This window comes from Dromiciops gliroides, chromosome 4 (assembly GCF_019393635.1).
Source record: "Dromiciops gliroides isolate mDroGli1 chromosome 4, mDroGli1.pri, whole genome shotgun sequence".
Lineage (NCBI taxonomy): Eukaryota > Metazoa > Chordata > Mammalia > Microbiotheria > Microbiotheriidae > Dromiciops > Dromiciops gliroides.
The window spans coordinates 42,595,656-42,609,766 of record NC_057864.1 but is presented as its reverse complement, the minus strand read 5'-3'; positions in this window follow the sequence as shown (position 1 = coordinate 42,609,766).

Below are 14,111 nucleotides of genomic sequence, written 5' to 3'. Positions count from 1 at the left end.
AATATTCCATCACCATCATATACCACAGCTTCACCATCTCTGTTCTGGGCAACTCTGAATATGATTTGCAGACATGGTGGTGATCTGCATTGGTAGAAGGAATTTTCTCACTTGGGAGTTCCCTTTATACTATTGAAATCACAGGTCCAATCTGTCTTCCAACTTTGTAATTGTATACATGTTCTATCCCACCAGTACAGTATAAACCCTTTGAAAGTAGGCACCATTCTGTAAGGTGCCCTCTCTTAACACAGTGCTTGGCACATAGCCAATACTTAGTATGTATTAATAATACTTAATAAATAATACTTGCTGAATTGAATTAGAGCTAATTAACATCCAAGGCATAAAGTATAGTTAGCTCTGATGATGCAGAATTAGGGGCCTAGAGTTAGAAAGACTTCAGTTCAAATATGATCTCAGATACTAGCTGTGTGAACTTGGGCAAGTCTGTTTCCTCAACTGTAAAATGGAGATGGTAATAACATCTACCTCCTAGGACTGTTGTGAGAATCAATTTAGCAAAGTATCTGGCAGGCAGTAGGTACTTCATAAATACTTCTTCCCTTCTCCCTTTCCTGAACCAAAAAGAAAGAAAGAAAGGAAGAAAGAAAGAAAGAAAGAAAGAAAGAAAGAAAGAAAGAAAGAAAGAAAGAAAGAAAGCATAGATCTTCTCTAATCTTTGAATTTGATTTTAGACTTTTCAAAAGAAAGTGGCCTGCTCAGAACCATATTATATTAGCAATGAGAAGCTGCTGGGCTGTGGTCAGAGAACTGCTGCATAAGCGATTTTCCTTTTGGCTGTGAGGCATTTGAGGTTTCTTCAAGCAAATCCACACATTCAAGTTCACTTTGTGCCAAAGCTATATTTCAGAAGTCATTTTTTTTTTCCTTTCTGAGGCCTCCTCCCTGCAGCCCTTCTCATTTTCTTCCCGTAATTACTCAATCGCTTTTCAACACTTGTTTTCCCCTCAATTTTCAAGAAAAAGCCACTGCACCTGCTGTGGACATATGTGCTGCATTCTTGGCCTCCCCAAATAATTAGGAATCTTGAAATATGGTGCCTGAGGGACTAAAAGGAGACTACTCATCTCACTTCATCTAGGATTTTATAGTACAGTTGAGTGAGAGTGAAACATTGGCTTTGTATCTTCATTTCATGTTCTCTCCTTTGGGAATCATTTCAGTAACCCCATTACCTCTCCCTGAGATTCTGCTCTAAGATAGCCTGTGGCTTTTTGCAGGAATCTACCTTAATGGTATCCTGCATATTAACCTGTTCCTCTTCTCCCTTCATGCATACTAACCTCATCCACAACCACCTATCAAGTGGACAAGAGAGCATTATTCCTTCTCATAAAATGACATAATAGTGACATATGATCAACTTCTGATTACCTACATGGATGGAAGGGGGCAATAACTCATTTCTATGTTGCTTCAGGATGTTTGTTTTGAACTACAGCAGATGTGCTTCCCTAATTGTGTTTCACTTAGGCCAATAGATAAATTAATTTGCATTCACTAACAATAGCCAGTGGAGGAAGGAAGTGGTCTTATTATAGGACAGGAGGAAGTCAGACTGATAGAGAACAGAAGCCCCAAATGGATAATCTACATGGAGATAATAAAAAGGTAACTCTACTTGTGATACCCATATCTGAGATATAAGATAGGAAAAATAAGAAGAGGTTTGAATAGCTCTCTCAATGGCTCTCCTGATGCTGTTGAAAAAGATGTATTTGTAGGACTTACCTGATCACCTCGGGGACCAGAAGGCCCTGGATATCCTTTGATACCCTGCATAGAAGAGATATAGAGACTTACTGTGAAAAGGAAGTTCAGATGTGCTAGATAAAGGTATAAATAACCAGCCAGTCAATAGATAAAGAAACATTTAGTAAATGTCTATTATAAGGGGGCAGCTAGGTGGCACGTTGGATAAAGCACAGACCCTGGATTCAGAAGTACCTGAGTTCAAATCCAGCCTCAGACACTTGACACTTACTAGCTGTGTGACCCTGGGCAAGTCACTTAATCCCCATTGCCCCGCAAAAAAAAAAAGTCTATTATAGCATTCTGCCAAGGACAAATAATAGTTCTTGCCCTTGAAGAGCTTATCATCTAATGTAAACAACTATGTACAAACAAGCTATATGCAGGATAAATTAGAAATAATCAACAGAGACAAGACATTAGAATTAAGGGAGGGGTTGGGAAAGACTTCTTGTTGAAGGTGGGACTTTAGTTGGGACTTAGAGGAGTCAAAGAGGCCAAGAGAGAAAGGTTAAGGAAGAAAAGCACTCCAGGCACGGGGGGAGGGTGGAACCAAAATGCCAGGAGTCAGGAGACAGACTATATTTTCAGGTCACACAGCTACACATTGGATCCAAATTTCTCACTTTTACATTTTTCACTGGCTTCCTGGCCAAACAGAATTTGACTTGGTTGATTTATCAGAGCCATTCATAGGGGCTTCATGTTACCAGCAGAAGCAGTAGCACATTTGGGACGAAAAGAAAAAGAAAAGAAAACTTCCCAGACCACCCCCTTTTCGGAAAATTTGATATCTAGTTATGCCTCTGTTACATTTGCTGAGGCTTGTCAAAGATTGGGGTTAGTTTAAATGACAATGAAATGAAATGCCTTCAGCCACAATCTGTTTGTAATTATTGCAAAGTTGGATCTCATCCAGGCAATTTCCTTTATCCAAATCCTTGTCATAACATTCCCTGAATAAGCCAATATAAATGAGAGCAGCATACTCATAGGGTCATCAGAGGAGGCACTAACAAGCTCTCTAGGAAATAACTAGAAGTAAACATTTTCTTAAGCACAGTTATAACTGAATATTATATATTGCCTTTTCCCAAAGTTGGGAGATGGTTGATAACCTCCTGGTGAGACATTTCATTTAGGACAAAGAATTGAGGGACACTGAGAAAGGAAGAAAGAGATTAAAGGATGAGAAGGAGGGGAAAGCAGAGGAAACAAGGAAGAGAGGGAGGGTAGAAACAATGAGAAATAAAGATGGAGGGAGACGCAGAAAGACAAAGACAGACAGACAGAGGGACCAAGAAACCTCAGGTCGAGTTTCAGAGTTGCTTCTGAATAACTTTGTTAATCCCTCAATAAGTGAGACTTTTTATAAGGTGCTGTCCAATTAACAAAGGAAATAGACATGGTTCTTTAGTTGGGGAAAGAATGCCCATATGAAATAACTGAAGGACCCATTAGATCGATAAATATCAAACCATTCAAATCAATATAATATAACCAGAAGAAGTAAGTGTTGAATGGGGTGTAGGGAAGAGATCTGTATTAATCATGTAAGGTGAACCAGAAGAAGTATGATTGGAAGGAGCTTTTGTAAGAGGTAAGAGTTATAAATTAGCAGAGAAGACACAGAGGATGTTCTCATTGATGAAAATGGAGGAGGATTGTGGGGAAAGTGTTGGATTTGGACTTAGTTGTTGTTGTGTTGTTGTTCAGTCATTCAGTCATATCCAGCTCTTTGAGACTCCATGGACCATAGCATGCCAGGTCCTGCTATCCTCCATTTTCTTTCAAAGTCAGTCGAATTCATGTTCATTGTTTCCAGGACACCATCTATCCATCTCATCCTCAGCCATCCCCTTTTCTTTTTGCCTTCAATCTTTCCCAACTTCAAGGTCTTTGAAGACCTAAAATAAAATCCTGCTTTAGACAGTTACTAGTTGTGTGACCCTGGGTAAGTCACTTAATGTCTCTTAACTCTAGTTTTCTTCAAGTATAAAATAATTATAACACCTCTCTCCCAGGGTTCTTTTGATGTTCTTTGTAAATCTTAGCTATTTAGATTTGTAAGAAGGAAAGAAGATAAACTCAGTTGGTTGAATATTAATTTTCAGGGACCATCAGGATAGAGAAGTAGAAATATCCTTCAGGATGCTAAAAGATATCAAGCCTGGAGGTGTAAATTTGTGAAACATTCATAAACAGTAACTGAAAACTTTTAGAAACCAATATCCCCCAAGGGAAACAAAACCAAGATTGCAGAGCTAGAAGGGAGATGGAACCAGAGATATTCCACTATTATATGGAATCAGTCCTTTACTTTTCAGTATCCACCCTTTCTCAAATAGGCTGCTGGATAAAGTTCAAGGTTTAGAGAGTGCCTATAGAAAGAAGTGGATGCCCAGAGTTAGCTGTAAAAAAATCAGTGATAGAAAGCACTTTGCCTACTTCAAAGCAATATGTAAATAAGAGTTACTGTTATTATCATGTTAAAAGACCTGCAATTAACAGGCATAAATGTAATATGTGGCTCACATGGATACCTAAGTCATTCAGATCTCAAAAACAAAAACAAAAAAACCCAACCAACTTCAGGTAATGACTCATTCTCTCTTATTTACTCCCTTCATGTTTTGCATTTGTTTGACCAAAAAAGTGTTAAAGGTGAATGTTATGTGTTAGGTGCTAAGGACATAAAGATTTTTAAAAATATGTCTGGCCTCAAGGTACTTACAATCTACTGGAAGATACAATATAAACAAAGATAAACAGAACTCGTGGCCCAGGGCCATGGATACTCTTATCTTATAGAGTCTTATATCAGGAGGCAACCCTTTTAATCTGTTGAAACCAACCTGAAGTTTTACTCCAGGGAAATATTCAAAATTAAGTTTATAGATACCTTATATTTAGGTTTCCCTAAATGTTAATGACAGAGTCTATACAATCCCATATAAGGCATAAATGAAAAATGCCAAATGCCAGTTTTGCTTGAAGACCTTTATTGAGGGAGAACCTGCTTACCCCCCAGAGTGGTTCATCCACTTTTTGAATAACTTTAATTTGCTTTCTTTTTGTTGTTGTTCAGTCATTTCACTCATTGTAAACAGCTGCATAATGGTTATCCTCCTCTAGAAAATGTGTAAGCTACAAAGGACTCACAGGGACCCATGAACAAATACAGAATCATACAATACATTCATTTAGCTCATTAGACTCTTGATGGAAGGTAAACAGACTTTGGTGAGTACTAAACAAGAAATCCCTTTCCCACCAAATGGTCCAAGCAACTCATTGAAATAGTGAAGAGGGGTTAGTAAGATCCATTTCAATCCGGATCCCCATGGGATGACTCTAGTCCTTCAACTGAAGGGTGATCTTCCTCTACAAAGAATATTAGTGTTCAGAAATAGTGACCTTGAACACCATGATAAGGTCACATGTAAGCACATGTCTACCAATGACTGCCATGTCCCACAATTCACTATGACCTATCCTGGGACTAGGGAAGAGAGAAATTCTCCTTTTCTTCTTCTCCCCTCTTATGAATATCTGTCTGCTCTACTGAGTGGGAGTTGGAGTAGGAGTGGAGGAAGGGAGGGGGGGGAGAGAGAGAAAGAGAGGAGATACATAGACAGACAGACAGACAGACAGACAGACAGACAGACACACACACACACACACACACACACACGTGCACGCATGCCTACACACTACTGCAGAGAGACTGGAAGTAGCCCCAGTCCACAGTAAGGGGCTAAGAGGTAGGTACTTTGAGGAGTATGCTGGAGCCAGCTTAGGCGAGACTGTTAAATTTTGGGTGTGAGCATTTGTTGTTGTTCAGTCATTTCAGTCACCTCTGGCTCTTCCTGACTCCATTTGGGGTTGTCTTGACAAAGATACCGGAGTGGTTTGCCATTTCCTTCTCCGACTCATTTTACACATGAGGAAACTAAGGCAAATAGGGTAAAATGACATGACTAGAAAAAACAAACAAACAAACAAACAAGTAGGGCAGCTAGGTGGCTCAGTGGATAAAGCACCAGCCCTGGATTCAGGAGGACCTGAGTTCAAATTTGGCCTCAGACACTTGACACTTACTAGTTGTGTGACCCTGGGCAAGTCACTTAACCCTCATTGCCTCGAAAAAAAAATGACATGGCCAGTAAATGTTTGAGGCCTGATTTGAATTCAGGTCAGCCCCCTATCCATTATGCCATCTTGCTGCCCAACTGTGAAGTGAGCATTTACACCTTGGAAATTGTCAATCACTACAAATCAGGGTTTGATTGATTGTTTTGTTGTCATCTAGGTTCCAGAAAGTGATGAAGAAAATGCTAATATTGCAGGTTAACCTTAAAAGTATGCCATGCATACATTTCCCCCCCAACAGCCAGCTAAACCATTTGCAGGCACTTCTTTGAGTAAGTGCCTACATGTGGGATGTCCTTCAGACACAACTCCAAGCCTGGAAAATTGCCCTTCAAGCAGGGGATTCCCCTTCAATTTGAGATTATATGGCCTCCCTGATTCCAATCATCCAGGATGTGAATAGATATAAAAGGAAAACTCGGAAAGCCCAGATCCAAGGGAGTCTGGTGGACTAGAGAAATTGAGAGTCTAGAAAGGGATCAACTGGATTAAAGTAAATAGAAAGTTCTAGAGAACTGTGGCCTGGGGTAGGAAGGGGATTTGGCCAGGAGAGGTTATTTGCTTGTGACCTATCATCACTACTTAAGGAGATTATGGGTCTTGGAGGGTGGTGAGCAAGCAGGGAAGAGTATAGGGCTATTCAAAAAAAACAACAAAAAAACCCAAAACAACTATTTATGAAAAGAAGAGAAAAGGGATAGTGGCTGGAAGAGGTGGCAGAAATGAGTGAATGATCTCTCAATCTAGGAGAAACCAGTTCAGGGACAGATATTCTGTACTCCAGAAATGCTGATGAGTCATGTAGAAGCAACCTGACTACAAGCAAATCGAGTGACCCATGCTGATTTACTGTCTGTTTAATAACAGAATATTCATCATTTCTTTGAATGAAAGAAAGAAAAGGTATTTATTAAGCATCAGGACAGGCCAGGAATTGACTGTAGTCTAAGGATATAAATATAAAAGAGATAGACCCTGCCTTCAAAGGGTTTACATTTTAATGGGGAATGGAGGCCAGGGAGGAGTGTTTTGGTCTGGGAAGTGGCTGACTGACACACCTTTTCTGGTAGGAATGGTAGGAATAATATAATTTTTGTTTTCACGGTGAGTGATTGGGTAAGGGGGAGGGGAAGTGTTCAATACAAAGTGCCACAGCAGGAAGATGGATGGATGGGTTGAATCACTGTTAAGGGTCTGAAACCAATTAGATATAGTGGGCTATATAATTTGTTAGTCAGACCCTCAGTGGTCATGACAGTGTGGCCCCAGGACAAGATACAAAACAGTGCAATAATCTGCCACTATATCCATATAACGCAATTCATGCAGCCATTTCCCAATCAATGGGTCCTTACTTTATTTCCAGGTTTTTTAGAGGATTTTTTTTTTGCTACTATACAAGTGCTATATACTTTGACATTCATGGGTCCTCTCTATCACTGATTCTCTAACGGTGTATTTTAAATACTAAAATTGCTGTATTAAAGATTATGAGCCATTTAATAGCTGTGTTATCGCATTATTCCAAATTATTTTTCATGTCCAGTTCATATCCCTATCAAAGATGAATTCATGGATCTGTCTCTTCATAGCCAAGCCAGCATCCACTATTTCCATTTTTTGCCATTTTTGGCATTGGGTATGAGAAGAAACTTCAGAATTTGTTTAATTTTCATTTCTCTTATGATTAGTTTCTTGTTAGAATTTTATGCTTGTCATACACACACACACATACACACACACACACACACACACATATAAAATATTCCCTTTTGAAAACTGTTTCAATGATTCTGTCATACATTTGTATCAATTAAATACCTTGAATGTTGGACTTTAATCAGAGATGTTTGACAGGAGATTTCCCCTATTCAATACTTTCTCTTCCTTCTGACTTCATTGATTTTGTTTGTGTAAACTTAAATATGTAGATGATATATATTTATAATATAATGTAGCTATATTAAATCAAAATTATCTATGTAGTCTTTTGCAATGTCCTCCATCTCTCATCTGTTTATGATTTCTACCCTAACCATAGTTGTGAAAAGCAATCCTTCCTGTTCTCCTTTCAGGTTGTAATGATAGAACCTTACAATTTTTGTTCATATCTAATAGGAGTTTATTATAGAATATGCTAAAAATAGGGTACAGGACCCCCGTTTTCTGCCAAACTGCTTTCCGGTTTTCCTAGTAGTCTTTGTGGAACAGGAGGTCTTTCCTGAACTTTATTGTGATCTTATGTTTTATTGAATCACAGGATGTTTTGTTTGCTTGTTCTATTCCACTGGTATATTTCCATATTTTGAAGAATATAAAATAGTTTTGATGATCATCATTTTGTAATACAGCTTGTTATCTGGTAATGCTGAGCTCCCTTAATTACTACTTTTAAAAAAATAGTTTTGGGGGGCAGCTAGGTGGCACAGTGGATGGAGCACCAGCCCTGGATTCAGGAGTATCTGAGTTCAAATCCGGCCTCAGACACTTAACACTTACTAGCTGTGTGACCTGGGCAAGTCACTTAACCCCAATTGCCTCACTAATATATATATATAGTTTTGGGGGCAGCTAGGTGGTGCAGTGGATAGAGCACTGGCCCTGGATTCAGGAGTACCTGAGTTCAAATCCGGCTTCAGACACTTAACACTTACTAGCTGTGTGACCCTGGGCAAGTCACTGCCTCACCAAAAAAATATATATATATAGTTTTGATCTGCTATGAATGACTTAGTTATTTTCAGCAATGCAATGATCCAAGACAACTCTGAAGGACTTATGAAAAATGCAATCCATCTACAGAGAAAGAACTAATGGTACCTGAATATAGATGGAAGCAGATTTTGTTGTTGTTGTTAGTTCCTTTTTCTAAAGTTTCTTTTGTCTATGTTTTGCACAACTGCACATGTATAACTTATATTGAATTGCTTGAGTTCTTAAGGCAGGGATAGGGAGGAAGGTTGAGAATTTGGAACACAAAGTTTTAAAAATCGATGTTATAATTTGTTTTTATATGTGAGGTGGGGAAGAATTCTAAACAAAAAAAATAAACGAACAAAAAATGAATAAACAAATAAATAGAAATATAGTTTTATTTAAAAATCTTGAACTTTTGCTCCTCCAAATGAATTTTGTATTTTTTTTTTTACAGTTCTAAAAATTAAACCCCTAGTTGTTTGACCGGGATGGGATTTAATATGTAAATTAATTTGGGTAGTGCCATCGTTTTTATTTGTTGTTTTTAAGCATTTTTTAGTCAGGTCCAACTCTCCAAGACCTCATTTGGGGTTATCTTGACAAAGATACTGGATTGGTTTGCCATTTCCTTCTCTAGCTTATTTTACAGATGAGAAACTGAGGTCAACAGGGTTAAATGACATTTTTTTTTGGTGAAGTAATTGGGGTTAAGTGACTTGCCCAGGGTCACACAGCTAGTAAATGTTAAGTGTCTGGGGCTGGATTTGAACTCAGGTCCTTCTGAATCCAAGGCCAGTGCTTTATCCACTGCACCACTTAGCTGCCCTCCTTTCTTTTCTTTTCTTTTCTTTTTTTTTTAAATGACTTTTCTAGAGTCACAGAACTAGTAAAGGATCTTAGGCCAGATTTGAACTCAGGAAGATGAGTCTTCCTGACTTAAGGCCCAACATTATATCCATTGCACCACCTCTGTGCCCTTCATTTTTATTATATTTGTGCAACTCTGCCATGAGCAATGAATATCTAACCAATTATTTGTCTTCCCTTATTTCAATAAAGAAGAATTTATTACTATGTTTGTGTAAGTCTTGAACATGTCTTAGTAGGTTAACTCCCAAATATTTTGACCCTTTCTTTCTCTCATTTTATCATGGTTTTATGATAGAAAAATTGCTATTGAAAAATTGCTGATGTTTTGTGGATTTCTTTTGTATTCTGAGATTTAAGATATTAATCATATCAGTTCCCTTACTTGTTTCTTGTTTTTTTATAAGTAAAACTATCATCTCATTTGACATAAGAATAATTCTGTATTGTCACTGTCAATATTTATAGCTTCACTTCCTCTCATGTCTTATTGTTATGGCTGGGCTTTGTTTGGTTAATGAGGGAATATGGGTTTCACTTCAAGACATTAAATCAAATCTTCCTCCTTCCCTCCTCTTGACCCACTTAATTCCTTTAGATTTTATGTTCCTCAGATTATTTTTCCCCACAGATCCTTTTTTTTTTGTTGTTGTTCACTTCTTAGCTCTCAAACAATGTCAGAGTTTTTAATGGTTTTATTCAGCCCGAGAAGTATGAAAGCATTGATTTAATTGCTTGATCTATTCTTGGTAAATTGTATTTGTTTACCTAGAGGGAGAGGAGCTGCAAAGACCCCCCTAACTGTCTATTATAATGATAATTATAATAATAGTTAGTATCTGAATAATACTTTTAAGATTTGCAAAGCACTGAACAACATTATCTCACTCAATCCTCACAGCAATCCTGTGTTAGGGACTATTATTATTTCCATTTTACAGATGAAGAAACTGAGGCTAAGGGCAATCAATTGACTTGTCCCAGCTCACAAAGCTAATAAAGCTTTTGCCCTGGAGGAGCCAACATTTATCTATTATTTATTTATTTATTTATTACTGTTTGGTTTGTTTGCTTATAAAATACCCTGCTATACTGATTTCTTCACAGAATCATAGAATTTAAGAGCTGGAAAGAACCTTAATAGTCATTAGTGAAACCCATACTTGAACAACAATCCCATATAAGACATAACTGACAAATAATAAATGCCATCTTTGCTTGAAGGCCCTTATGGAGGAAGAAATTCCTACTTCCCAGAGTGGACCATTCACTTTTTCTTTTTTTTTTTTTTTCTTAGTGAGGCATTTGGGGTTAAGTGACTTGCCCAGGGTCACACAGCTAGTAAGTGTTAAGTGTCTGGGGCCAGATTTGAACTCAGGTACTCCTGACTCCAGGGCCGGTGCTCTATCCACTGTGCTACCTAGCTGCCCCGACCATTCACTTTTTGAAGAGCTCTAATTATTATAAAGTGTTTTCTTCTTCTTGTTGTTCAGTTGTGTCCAAGTCTTTGTGACCCTATTTGGGGTTTTCTTGGGGAAGATACTGGAGTGGTTTGATTTTCTTCTCTAGCTCAATTTATAGATGAAAAAACGGAGGCAAAGAGGCTTCAGTGATTTGCCAAGATGACACGGGTTGTCTGAGGCCAGATTTGAACTCGGGAAGATAAGTCTTTCTGACTTTAGGCCCAGCACTCTATCCACTGAACCACCTAGCTGCCAAAGTGCTTTCCTATATCAAGTCTAAATTTGCCTCTTTACAACTTGAATCCATTGCTCTTAATTCTGCTTCCTGAGCCCAAGCAGAAATTTGCCTCCTCAGTGTGAAAACCCTGTAATTATAGAAAAATAGCCATCATTCCTGCCTTCTGCCCATTTCCCCTGAAACAACTTCTTCAGGTTAAAAGATCCCCATTTCCTTCAACCAGCCCCCATATAAAATGAACTCAAGATCTTTCACCTTCCTGGTTGCCCACCTCTGATGTTTTCTAGCTTATCAATGTACTTCCTAAAATACAGTAGCTAGAACTCAATGATACTCAAAACATGGTCTGACAAGGGTGGAATGATCTGACCAGGGAAAGGAATCATTACGGCCCTCTTCCTGGACACCACAGTGTACTTACTGCTGCCTAGGGTCACATTTGTTTTCTTGGATATTATACTATAGTGCTTACTTATACTGAACTGGTGTCCATTAAAAGCCTTAGATAATTTTCAAATGATCTGATATCTGGCCACAGCTGCCCTACCTTGTAATTTTAAAAGGTGACTTCTTAAGGCCAAATGTAACACTTTATATTTATCCCTATTGAATTTCATCTTATTAAAATAGCCTCAGTGTTCTAGACTGGCAATAGCTTTTTAAATTTTGATAGCGAGTGCATTAGCTTTCTCCCACCTTACTATCAGCATGCAAATGTATACATTTCTATGAACCTTGACAGAAACATTTAACAACAAAAAACATGCACACATTTCAAGGGTATTCTACCAGTGATCACCTTCCAAGCTGAAAATTGAAGTACAACTGACTAATCTTTGGCTTCAGCCATTCAAGCAGTTCTGAATCTATCTCATATTATTGTATAGAATATATGGGTATGTGTATTTGCATGTATGTGCATGTATGTATCTACATACATATATATTCCCACAAAGATAGCATGAGAAGTTTGGTAGGAATAGCTACCTTCCTCTCACCTACTAGTTCAATGTTTCTGGTTTTTTTCCCCAAAGTGATAAAGTTAGTCCAGCATGATCTACTTTTTAGTTAAGTTCTATTTAATTTTATTCATTTTCTCCCTTCTACCTCAATTTTCTCAATGAAAGAAAACAACAATAACAAAACTGATGTTAAATATGTGTAGAGTCAGCCAAAATAAATTTCTGCATTGACTATGTCCCACACACACAAATATATGCATATATTTATATGCGTGCATATACATGCATGTATATGTATATATGTGTGTATGTGCCAGAGATATACATATACAATATAAGAAGTATCGTATAAGTATATTATTATATAATTAGATTACATAATTACAATATAGTATAATATAGTATGATCATTATAATAAAATAATTATGTTAAATTATATTACAATGATTATATTATATGGTATATACAAGTATAGATTATATATGTGTGTATATATAATCTCTGATATCTGGAGAGAGAGAGAGAGAGAAAGAAAAAGAGGAGTGGGAGAGGAAGAGAGAGAGTGGGAGGAGGAGAGGGGGAGGGGGAGAGGGAGGAAGGATATGGCAGGAATTTATGTGAATGCATGTCATAGAGGATTATATACATGTGTATTATATATTATGTCATTATGTACATGTATATCTCTCAATCTGCACTCTAGATCTATCACTTCTCTATCCAGAAGTGGTAGCATGTTTCATCATGAGTCCTTTGGAATCATTCTTGGTCAATGTGTTGGTCAGAATTCCTAAATCTTTTGTCATGACTCATTTTTGATGAAGACATCTTGGTTCTTGGTGATTGATTCTTCCTCTTCTTCTTCTCCTTTGTAGGCAATTGGGGTTAAGTGTCTTGCCCAGGGTCACACAGTTAGTAAGCATCTGAAAGGCAGATTTGAACTCGAGTACTCCTGACTACACAGCCAATGTTCTATCTATTACACCACCTAGCTGCCCCTGCTGCTTCTTTTTCAAAATGCTCACTAATCATATATTCTAGAATTTTGTCAGGAAGAAAAGTCAGTCACACTCATTGGCCTATAGTTTTCTGACTCATCTTCTCTTTTTGAAAAGTGGGACACATTTGCAATTCTCAAGTACTGTGATACTTCTCCTATTCTCTTTTTTAAATCATGGACTCAACAATTCCATCTGCCAATTTTGCCCAAAGATAAAGTGATCTGAATTCATCAAGGGCAATTACATGATTCCTTATTATCTCATTATTTATCTTGGGTATCAACTCCCTGTTAGTCATTTTTGTTTTGTCATTTCCAGATGTAAGATAAGCCTTCTTGGGAAAAGAAAAAAAAACACAGAAGAAACTATAAATCAAGGAACTCTGTCTTTTCTGTGTCATCAGCTATCATTCTGTCCAGCTAAAGCAATAGTCTTATATCCTTTATTTGATCCATCTCTTTTGCCCCAATGTAGAGTTTTTAAACCTGTTTTTGTTGCCCTTAGTTTTCCTTACTAGTACTTCTGTATCCATTCTCCATTACCAGCCCTTGATTTCATCTGCTGCTCATGACTTTTAAATTTTTTGATGGGTGATCTATGTTTTCACATTGGTGTCTTTAGACAAATCACCCTTTCCTTCCCATCAGAATTGGTTCCCTTTGTTTATTCAAAATTTCATTCCTGAAAGCTGCCCCAGTATCCCAGGCTAACTTGTTGATTTTTTTTAAAACATAGTACCAGTTTATTTGTCTCAAGAAAAAGCAGCATGAATCATGTGGAGGCTCCTTCCAATGAAGGAGCTCAAAGACTCCCTCTTTCTAAGGGTATATAAGGTTTCTTTGCTCGATGGTTACAGGGTGTTATCAATTTCATTAGCATGATACAAATCAACCTAAAAGCAAATACTATAACAAGAATGGATGCAATTCCAAGCAATTTTGTTTTTGTTCTTGT